This window comes from Tasmannia lanceolata, unplaced genomic scaffold (assembly GCF_043159265.1).
Source record: "Tasmannia lanceolata isolate RefF3 unplaced genomic scaffold, GAP_Taslan_0.1 ptg000666l, whole genome shotgun sequence".
NCBI classification, from domain to species: domain Eukaryota; kingdom Viridiplantae; phylum Streptophyta; class Magnoliopsida; order Canellales; family Winteraceae; genus Tasmannia; species Tasmannia lanceolata.
In genome coordinates, this window is record NW_027519337.1 from 15,001 (window position 1) to 25,000 (window position 10,000).

At 36.2% G+C, this 10,000-nt stretch overlaps 3 non-coding genes across 3 annotated transcripts; 2 read left to right on the top strand and 1 right to left on the bottom strand.

Moving 5' to 3' along the window:
- The first annotated feature begins 1,210 nt into the window (after positions 1 to 1,210).
- Positions 1,211 to 1,297, top strand: TRNAS-GGA (transfer RNA serine (anticodon GGA)). The gene has a single exon. It is a non-coding gene; the product is annotated as a tRNA-Ser (tRNA).
- A 1,268-nt stretch (positions 1,298 to 2,565) lies between these two features.
- On the bottom strand, positions 2,566 to 2,638 carry TRNAT-UGU (transfer RNA threonine (anticodon UGU)). Its single transcript has one exon. It is a non-coding gene; the product is annotated as a tRNA-Thr (tRNA).
- Positions 2,639 to 4,368: 1,730 nt separating this feature from the next.
- On the top strand, positions 4,369 to 4,441 carry TRNAF-GAA (transfer RNA phenylalanine (anticodon GAA)). The gene has a single exon. It is a non-coding gene; the product is annotated as a tRNA-Phe (tRNA).
- The last annotated feature ends 5,559 nt before the right edge of the window (positions 4,442 to 10,000 follow it).

Genomic DNA, 10,000 nt, shown 5'->3' on the forward strand with positions numbered 1-10,000 from the left:
CATCAATCGGGGATACACGACAGAAGGAATTGTTCTATCTCTAAATTTCACCTTCACCGAGCATAGGTTTATTTCAAAAATCTTTTTTCTTTGTATTACGAATCATGTCTCTTTCTCGTAAGACTGAGGTCGGTAAATCATAAATAATAAATAAATAATAATAAAAAAAAATCAAATCGCACCATCTCTGTAATAGGTAAATGCCTCTTTTTCTCCTGAGGTTGTCGGAATTATTCGTAATAAGATATTGGCTACAATTGAAGAGGTCTTATCAATAAAATTTCCATTTATCCGAGATCTAGGCATGGTTAACAATCCATTCCATAATTCTTCTCATTACCCCTAGAGGGAAAATGATCCCACAAACAAAGGAATTGTATAGTACGAAATCACATAAAAACAAACGGACTCATTCTAAAAAAAAAGGTGTCGACCTTCCACTCAAATTGTCCCTTTGGGGCAGGGATGGATAGGAAATATTTGAATCCGATTGTATTTCATTTAAATTAAGTATTAAGTATAAATATTAAGTAGTATACCAATGAACGGAACTATTCCTATTTTATCGAAGCTCAGGAATCAAGGAAGTTTTTCCTACAGATTCTGATGACTCTAGAAGTTTTGATTTGATTATGATCCAAAGAAAAAAAAAATCAAATCAAATAATAGAATCATTCCATGATGAAAATAGAATAAGAATAACCATCCATTTTTTGTGCATAGTGTGTATACACCACGCAATCGAAATATCAAAAAAATCCATGGGACGATTCATGAATTTGTAATAGATTGTGGGGTAGCTCATGAGAGGAATTGTTGTTGAGAAATCTGAAACTAGAAAGGAATTTTGGAATTCCTATGGAACCATAATAGTCTAAATGTAACCATAGTATAAAATAGGGTCAGTTGACTTGTTCCAATTCATTGGTTTAATCCAGTATAAATCTAAGAATAAGACGGGATCGTCTTCTTGACAAACATGAATAGATAGATTCTATCTATTTTTTTTTAATCTTTTTAATAAGATAAGAAAAAGATAAGAAAAAAAATGTTTTTTTATCCCTCGATCCTCGAGGGAAGATCTTTCTTTAATGAAAAGTTTTCTATTTTCTATTTAGAATTGATTGGTCATACCTGTATTGCAATAATACAATAATATGAATGACTCGCTATTCACTCGGTTTCTGGGTCATAATCATAAGATTATGTAGGAGAGATGGCCGAGTGGTTCAAGGCGTAGCATTGGAACTGCTATGTAGGCTTTTGTTTACCGAGGGTTCGAATCCCTCTCTCTCCGTACCTTCACCTAATTCACCAACGGTACCGACTACAATGTATCAAATCAAATAACAATTGATACGAGTATTCCAATCGTACTTTATTTGATATAGATTCTCTATTCCTAATTGCTGTGGTATGGAAAATACCGGAACGGAAAGAATGGACAAGGAATAAAAATCTCACCGCTGATCCATTTGTAATACGTGAATGGGAGAAAAATCCGGATCAAACCTCTTAGATCTATTTACTTCGGCGAAAGAAAAAAAAGGGGCTTGTCCAAAGCTTTGTTATTTTAGTTAGGTTCAAGTCTGACGGGAATAATATTCTACGACTAGCAACTCATTGATTTTCAAACCGATCCACTTAATATCTATTATTTGATTTACTAATCCTTTATATTGGGATGAATAAAGACTCAAATGTTTTGCCAACTCCTCGTGGGGGGATGAATCCATATAATTTTGAATCAGAGCTCTGGATCTTTGTTCATCCCTCATAGTAATAATATCTTGGGGTTTGCAGCGATAACTTGGGATATCTACTATACGGCCATTAACTAAAATATGTCTATGATTAACTAATTGCCTGGCTCCCGGAATGGTCGAAGCCATACCCAATCGAAAAAGGATGTTATCCAAACGCATCTCAAGTAGTTGTAGTAAAACCTGACCTGTTGACCCTTTGGCTTTCCCAGCAATACGAACATATCTAAGTAATTGTTGCTCTGTCAGACCATAATGAAAACGCAATTTTTGTTTTTCTTCTAGACGAATACGATATTGAGATCTTTTCCCGGAACGCGATTGGTTTCTAAGATCACTTCCGGATCTAGGTCTTTTCCTAGTGAGTCCCGGTAAAGCCCCTAGACGGCGTATTTTTTTGAAACGAGGCCCTCGGTAACGAGACATAAAGACTCCTTAATTTTATTGAAATTTCATTTTACAGAATAAACCTAAATTAATACTGAACTAAACGATAAACGAAGCTAAATCCACTGAAGTACTACAAAGAGGAATAAGATGAATTGTATCAATATCCGTATTATTTTGTATATTGTATATATGGGAAGTTAAGGATCCTTTTCTTGATTTGTTCTGTATAGATCAAACGGCTCCAATCCGTTTTTTATTCTTTATTCATAGTTGGAAGTTCCCGCGACATAACATAATAGATCGGTAACCCGACATTTGGAGAAAAAAAAGGGGGGGGTCTTCTCAATATTCCTTGGTCTCAAGGAAAGATGATCAATCCTGATAAAAAAAAAAAAATAGAACAAATAGAGAAAGCCGACTATCGGAATCGAACCGATGACCATCGCATTACAAATGCGGTGCTCTAACCTCTGAGCTAAGCGGGCTCATATAACAGAAATAGTGCGTGAATAGGAATTCGGGAAACTATTGGGATCTTAGTTAGCTATTAGCTATTAATAATTATTAATATTAATTATTATAAATTATTATAACATATTAATTAATATTAATAATTATTAATATAATATGAATTTTGATTTTATTTTTGATTATTTTCTATTTGATTATTTATTTTTGATTATTTCATTTATTAGTAGTCACTAGCACTAGAATTTTTTTTTTTCATTCAAATCAAATTTAAAAAACGCAAAATAATACTATATACATATGAAATAATTCTATATTCTATTATAGAATAGAATATAACTATTAGTTATAGCAGTTATAGCAGATTATATGAATTCTATTTCTATTAGAGTGTAGTTCCTAAGGAAAGGATAAGATAAGGATGCAATCCAGATCCTACATGAGATATTCCTTTTGTTTCATTCGGAAAGGGAGGAGATAGGACGAAAAAAAAAAAAAGAAGAATGAATATCGACCGTTCCAGTATTCCAAACTGCGCGGGAAAAATGAGAGGGGGGGGGGAACATCTATATGTGGGATATATCCATCCATATTGAATTGCAGATACATCAATGATAGAATCATTTCTGATTGGACCAAATAATGGAATGGTCCTCCAATAGATATGAAAGAAGATGGGCAAGAAATAAAATAGGAGCAGACACTTTTTCGATATAGGAATCAGTATCTAATGAATTCAATGGTTCCAACATAAATGAAAGAAGGGGATGGGATCACAATGAGATCGAGATCTCATAAGGGGGATATGGCGAAATTGGTAGACGCTACGGGCTTGATTGGGTTGAGCCTTGGTATGGAAACCTACTAAGTGGTAACTTCCAAATTCAGAGAAACCCTGGAATTAAAAATGGGCAATCCTGAGCCAAATCCAGTTTTCTGAAAACAAGGGTTCAGAAAGCGAGAATCAAAAGAAGGATAGGTGCAGAGACTCAATGGAAGCTGTTCTAACGAACGGGGTTGACTACATTGGTAGAGGAATCCTTCTATCAAAACTCCAGAAAGGATGACCTTATTTAAGTACATAGACGTACTTAAATATCAAATGATTAATCACGACCCGAATCCGGATTTTTTGATTATTTATATGAAAAATTGCAGAATTCTTGCTAAATTAAATCGATTCCAAAAGGAAGAATCGAAGATTCAGTGATCAAATCATTTACTCCAGAGTCTGAAAGATCTTTTGAAGAACTGATTAATCGGACGAGAATAAAGATAGAGTCCCATTCTACATGTCAATACCGACAACAATGAAATTTATAGTAAGAGGAAAATCCGTCGACTTTTGAAATCATGAGGGTTCAAGTCCCTCTATCCCCAATAAAAAAAAAAAGGCCTATTTTATTCCATTCCCTAACCATTTATCCTCTTTTTTCGTCAGTGGTTCAAAATGAGCTTAGCTATGTTTCTCACTCACTCTACTCTTTCACAAATGGATCCGACCAGAAATCTTTCTCTCTTATCACAAGTCTTGTGATAGATATGATCTACGTACAAATGAACATATATGGCAAGGAATCTCCATTATTGAATCATTCACAGTCCATATCATTACTCTTACACTTACAAAGTCTTCTTTTTGAAGATCCAAGAAATTCCAAGGCTGAGGTAAGATTTTCTAATGTTTTTTGAGTCCCTTTAATTGACATAGACCCAAGCCCTCTAGTAGGATGATGCGTCGGGGATGGTCGGGATAGCTCAGCTGGTAGAGCAGAGGACTGAAAATCCTCGTGTCGCCAGTTCAAATCTGGTTCCTGGCACGTGGTTAATATATCGAATAGATACTCATACAAATGAATCGATATGGATCGGGATCCATATTCTATTCGTTAATAGTCTAGATCATGATACATACTTATCCATCTAGGGATATATCTAGATCCCCCATTTTTTTTTTTGATGGGTAAAGAAAAGAATTAGATTCTGTTCCCTCTTCTTTTTTGTTTGTTCATACTGTACCTGCTCTCGCTCAAAAAGAATGTTAATACTTCATACATATTTGAATTGAAGTTAGTTGGCTGAAAACCCAAAAGTCTAGTCTAGAGAGGAATCGAAGGGTAGGAATAGACAGGATTCATTTCAGATACAGTACAAAGAAAATCTGATCCCCTTTTCATTTCTGAATTTTGAGTTCATAATTTCATATTTTCTTTCATATTCTATTTCTTCACTTTCTCTTTCTTCACTCCCTCCTACGTGACTTTTCGGGGCCCATCTAAGTGATGTGCGCGGTACAAAGTTCATGGTGCAGAACTCTTTTGATTCATCCTATTGGCTTTGCTCATCCGAAATGGATATCTTCCAAATTGGGGAATATCAATGAAGCCCCTTTAGTAGCCCATTCATAATACTGAGATGAGAGTCCAGTTATTCTGTTTCATCTAGAACAGAACATAAAAAGATTCCTTGAATATCTGGAGTCGTAGAAGTGAATATTAGTTTCTTATCATTCAATGAGCATCTTGTATTTCATAGAAATTGGGGGCAATATAATCCTTACGTAGGGGCCAGCCTATCCAACTTTCAGGCATCAAGATACGTTTCAGGCGTGGATGATTTTCATAAGAGATTCCCAACATATCATAAGATTCCCGTTCTTGAAAATCAGCACTTTTCCAAATCCAGAAAACAGACGGGATTCTAGGATTCCTCCTTGGGGCAAATACTTTTATGCATACCTCTTCGGGTTGATCCACACCATACTGTATTCTCGTAAGATGATACACACTAGCTAACAACCCGCCCGGTGCTACATCATAAGCACACTGGGAACGTAGATAATTGTAACCATATACATATGAAATGACAGCAATGGAGTACCAATCCTCGGGCTTTATTTGTAAAGTCTCTATTCCTTGGTAATCGAAGCCCAAAGATCTATGCACTAGCTCATGCTTGACTAGCCAAGCAGATAAACGACCTTGCATCTTCTTGATCTCTCCCACATTTGTATTTGTATGAGTATTTCACATTTACGATGAAATTTATGAAGATTTACCCGCTGTTTGTTATTCTGCACAAAAGCATCCTGCCTAATTCACTAATTCGTGGGAAGATACTGAACTTTTGTATTTGAAAGATGTTTCAGTTTCAGGAGGTATTTCTGAAGTAGATGGAGATTTATAGAGTAATCCTTGATCGTAATTTCCAGTATGAGTACTGCGTCCAACATGAAACTTGTGATTGGTAGTAAAATATCGATTTTCCTGTTGAGACCCAATTTGATCTTCATAGATTTCTCGAGATACTTTCTTACGAAGTTTCGTTATAGCATCTATAACTGCCTCTGGTTTGGGTGGGCAGCCCGGCAAATAGACATCCACAGGAATTAGCTTATCGACTCCCCGAACGGTACTATAAGAATCCGTACTGAACATCCCTCCTGTAATAGTACAAGCTCCCATCGCAATGACATATTTTGGTTCAGGCATTTGCTCATATAATCTCACTAAGGAAGGCGCCATTTTCATTGTTACTGTGCCGGCTGTTAAAATGAGGTCTGCTTGCCTAGGACTCGATCTTGGTACCAATCCATAACGATCAAAGTCGAATCGCGAGCCTATTAATGAAGCAAATTCAATGAAGCAACAACTGGTACCATAGAGAAGCGGCCATAAACTGGAGAGTCTTGACCAATTCGAAAGATCATTCGATGTAGTTGAAATAACTGAATTTTGGGTTGTTTGGTCAAGTAACGGAAACTCAATAGAATTAATAACTGTCTCAATGTAATCTTTTCTTTGTTTTTGATTTTGATTGTCTGAATATTCAGGAGCTAAGACCATTCCAATGCTCCTTTTCGCCATGCATAAACTGAACCAACAATTGGGATAAGCACGAAAATGAAAGCTTCTATAAATACAGATACACCCAATACATCGAAACTCATTGCCCATGGATAAAGAAAGACCGTTTCAACATCAAAAACAACAAAAACTAGAGCAAACATGTAATAGCGAATTCGGAATTGTAACCAAGCATCCCCCATTGGTTCTATACCCGATTCATAACTAGAGAGTTTCTCTGGTCCTTCACTAATCGGGGCTAAAACTCCCGAAATTAGAAATGCTAAAATAGGAATAAGACTTGATATTATTAGAAATGCCCAGAAAATATCATATTCGTAAAGCAGAAACATAGATGCACTCTCATGAATGTGGAATATACCGAATTAGTCGATTCAAATTGGAATTGTCAATTCATCCATAACTGCTTAGTCGAAACAACAATTTTGATCGAACCACATAGTTGAGTTTGTTTGCTGCGGGTCATGCCTCGTTTCAAGATTCATCCAATAGAATCCCACTTACCCTTTCTTCAATTCTATTTAGATATGGTGTAGACATATTATGTTCTTGTACAAATAAGACTCTCTCACTTTACCTTGGGTTTTCTATAAAAAAAAAAATAAATGAAAGAATATTTTCATTTTCATCAAAAATGAATAAAAAAAAGATTAATTCAATATTAATTATATTATCTATAATTATGTGAAAATAAAATGGAAATATTCCATTTTCAATGAAAATATTCAATGAATATAATATAATAATATAATAAAATCAAAGAAGAGGTCTGGCTCATTTTTTTTTTTCTCTTTTGTAGTAGAATGCCTAGCTCGGGATTTAGGGTATATTCTACTCGGTTGGCGTTGGTGTATTCTTTTCATTAAGATCGGGGTATAGAATCATTGTTTCTATTGATTCGATATGAATACATAAACAGAAACAGAATGCATCGACCAATTAGACTCTCTCCTTGTCCCAGATTTATACTTAATTGATTTGATTCAATCTTCAATCTGTTGAATTATGAGGAACCCTTACATAGAACAACTCATGGGTTCCTATACCCAAATTAGATACTTTTGACCTGTACTATCCCGACAGGACCCCCCAGAAACAATCGAGTTATTTAAATCGAGTTAAAAGTCTTGAAAGAGTCATCCTATTTCGGACCCATTTCTAGTACCCAAAATCGCTATTTGGAATGACTCGAAATACTTATTAATGTAATAACACCTAGTAAGACCAACCAATGGGTTAGGTTTCGTGACAATCAAAAGAGGTTTCGTTTGAAGCAAACCCACACAATGGAGCGTACCACAATGGTAGAGTCGGCCGAATCATAAATTATCTACAGAAGATAGCTCTGATGGAATCACGCGTTGTCGAACAATTCGACAGACCAAATCCCCAAAAACACTCATAGAAATAGAAGAGAGCACAAACGTTGATACCTTTAGGACCAATTCATTATTTCTGAAACAATGAATTTGGGTTGTTGTTCCACCAAAGAGCGATCAGTCGGGGGATTGGATTCCTAACTCATCCAAGTTCAAACAGACCCCTAATCTTCTTGCATAAAGTCTGCATCGGTAGAATCGACAGAATTGAAATGATGAGCAATTGGATTGGAGTAGGTTGGGATACAAAAAAATAAGTATTGTACAGAAAGATAAAAATAACTAAACTACTTGCTTTGCCTTTGCTAGGCCGGCTATACGAAGAAAAGTCTAGTCTATTTTACAATGTTTACAATGAAACTTACCGAAGAGCTTTCTTTTTGAAACTCTGGCTTTTCTACAAATACAAGAACAGGTCCTAGATCCGTGTGACTTACTATTACTATTAGATTCGATTTTGTTGGGTCAGGTTGGGGTTTTTGGCTAGGCTCGTGTTATGATTTTGACTTCATAATCAATTGGCTTGGGTATACCAAACCAAAGAAAAGGTGTATCACTCAATCTTTGATCATGGACAAGAAAAAGAGGAAACAAGCCATATGTCATTCCCCCACGAAAATGAATGAAGAAGAATTGGTTTGGGTATTCGAGATTCGAAAATACCGATCCGGTTGGATCCATTGGAATGAATTATTTTTTTTTTTTCATTTTCATGCCCCGAGGGATCGCCGTGAGCATGTGGAAATGATTCCATTTCCATGGACCAACCCACTGGCCATCTGCAAGCACGCACTAATGAGGAAACGAAAACTATACAAAAATGCAAAAATGTATAGGGCTATACGGACTCGAACCGTAGACTTTCTCGGTAAAACAGATCAAACTGATTATTATCGAAATGATTCGAACTGTTTCAAAGACCCAACATGCATTTTTTCGCATTGGGCTCTTTCATCAACTGATAGAAAGATCAGTTGAGTCCACCATATTTTTTCTTGACAGGAAGATAACGAGATGGCTCCATGTGCTCTGGATTCATTATTTGTATTCTGATCCAGGAGCAATACCAAAGTGTTTCAAAGAAGGGTTACCTTGACGTAGGTCTGCCTCCGGCCTAGATCAACCTAAGATAGAGTCTCTATCGCTCCGCTCCAACAGTCAAATAGGGTACTTCATACACCTTAAAGCTCATAGGACGAAAAGAGGTTGTTTTGAGGTCCTTATACTCATTATGCCTAGCATTGAATAGACTGGGTATTCACCTTATCAATGATCAAATCAATGATGGGTTCCGTTTGGCACATAAATTGGTGCTTGAATCGGACCGAATCAAATATTTGTCAGGCTACTGTTCTCTTGTTCCTTCGAATCCATGGAGTAAGACATCGATTTCTCCATAGAATCAATTCTGTTGATTGCATGATGGACTCCCCTGAAAAAGCATTGGCGCACGTGTAAACGAGGTGCTCTACCTAACTGAGCTATAGCCCTTGTCATAGATATCTTAACATCTAGAGAATTTATTGTCAAGATGGATATTCCATGATCCCACATGATAGCTCTCTGATCCTTTTCCTGCCAAGGATTGGTATTGCTTAGAAGTAAGATTCCATCTATAATTCCCGATGTGATGGGTCCCATTTTTTTTTTTTTCTTTATGATGATAAATGACCTACTTAACCCAGTGGTTAGAGTATTGCTTTCATACGGCAGGAGTCATTGGTTCAAATCCAATAGTAGGTAGAGCTTATTAGATACCGGAGTCGATGGTCTCTAATAAGTTTTTCTACCCACCTTCTTTTCTTTTTTTTTTTTTTCGTTGCATCAGATTACACTTGATTGTATCCAATTGGCGGAATCCAAATATGGTGTATAAGCAGAACTTCTTTTGATTATTCTGATGCAACGATTAGTACGAAATAACATTGATAGCCTCTACTCGTGTCCTAGCTCTTCGGAGAGCTAGATTCGCCTCAATTTCTTGTCTCTTGCCTTCAGCTCTACTCAAGCTAGCTTCGGCTATTTCAAGAGTTCGCTGAGCTTCTTGCGGATCAATGTCACTACCCCTCTCCGCATCATTTACTAAAATGGTGATCTCATTATTGCCTATTCTAGCGAAACCACCCATCAGAGC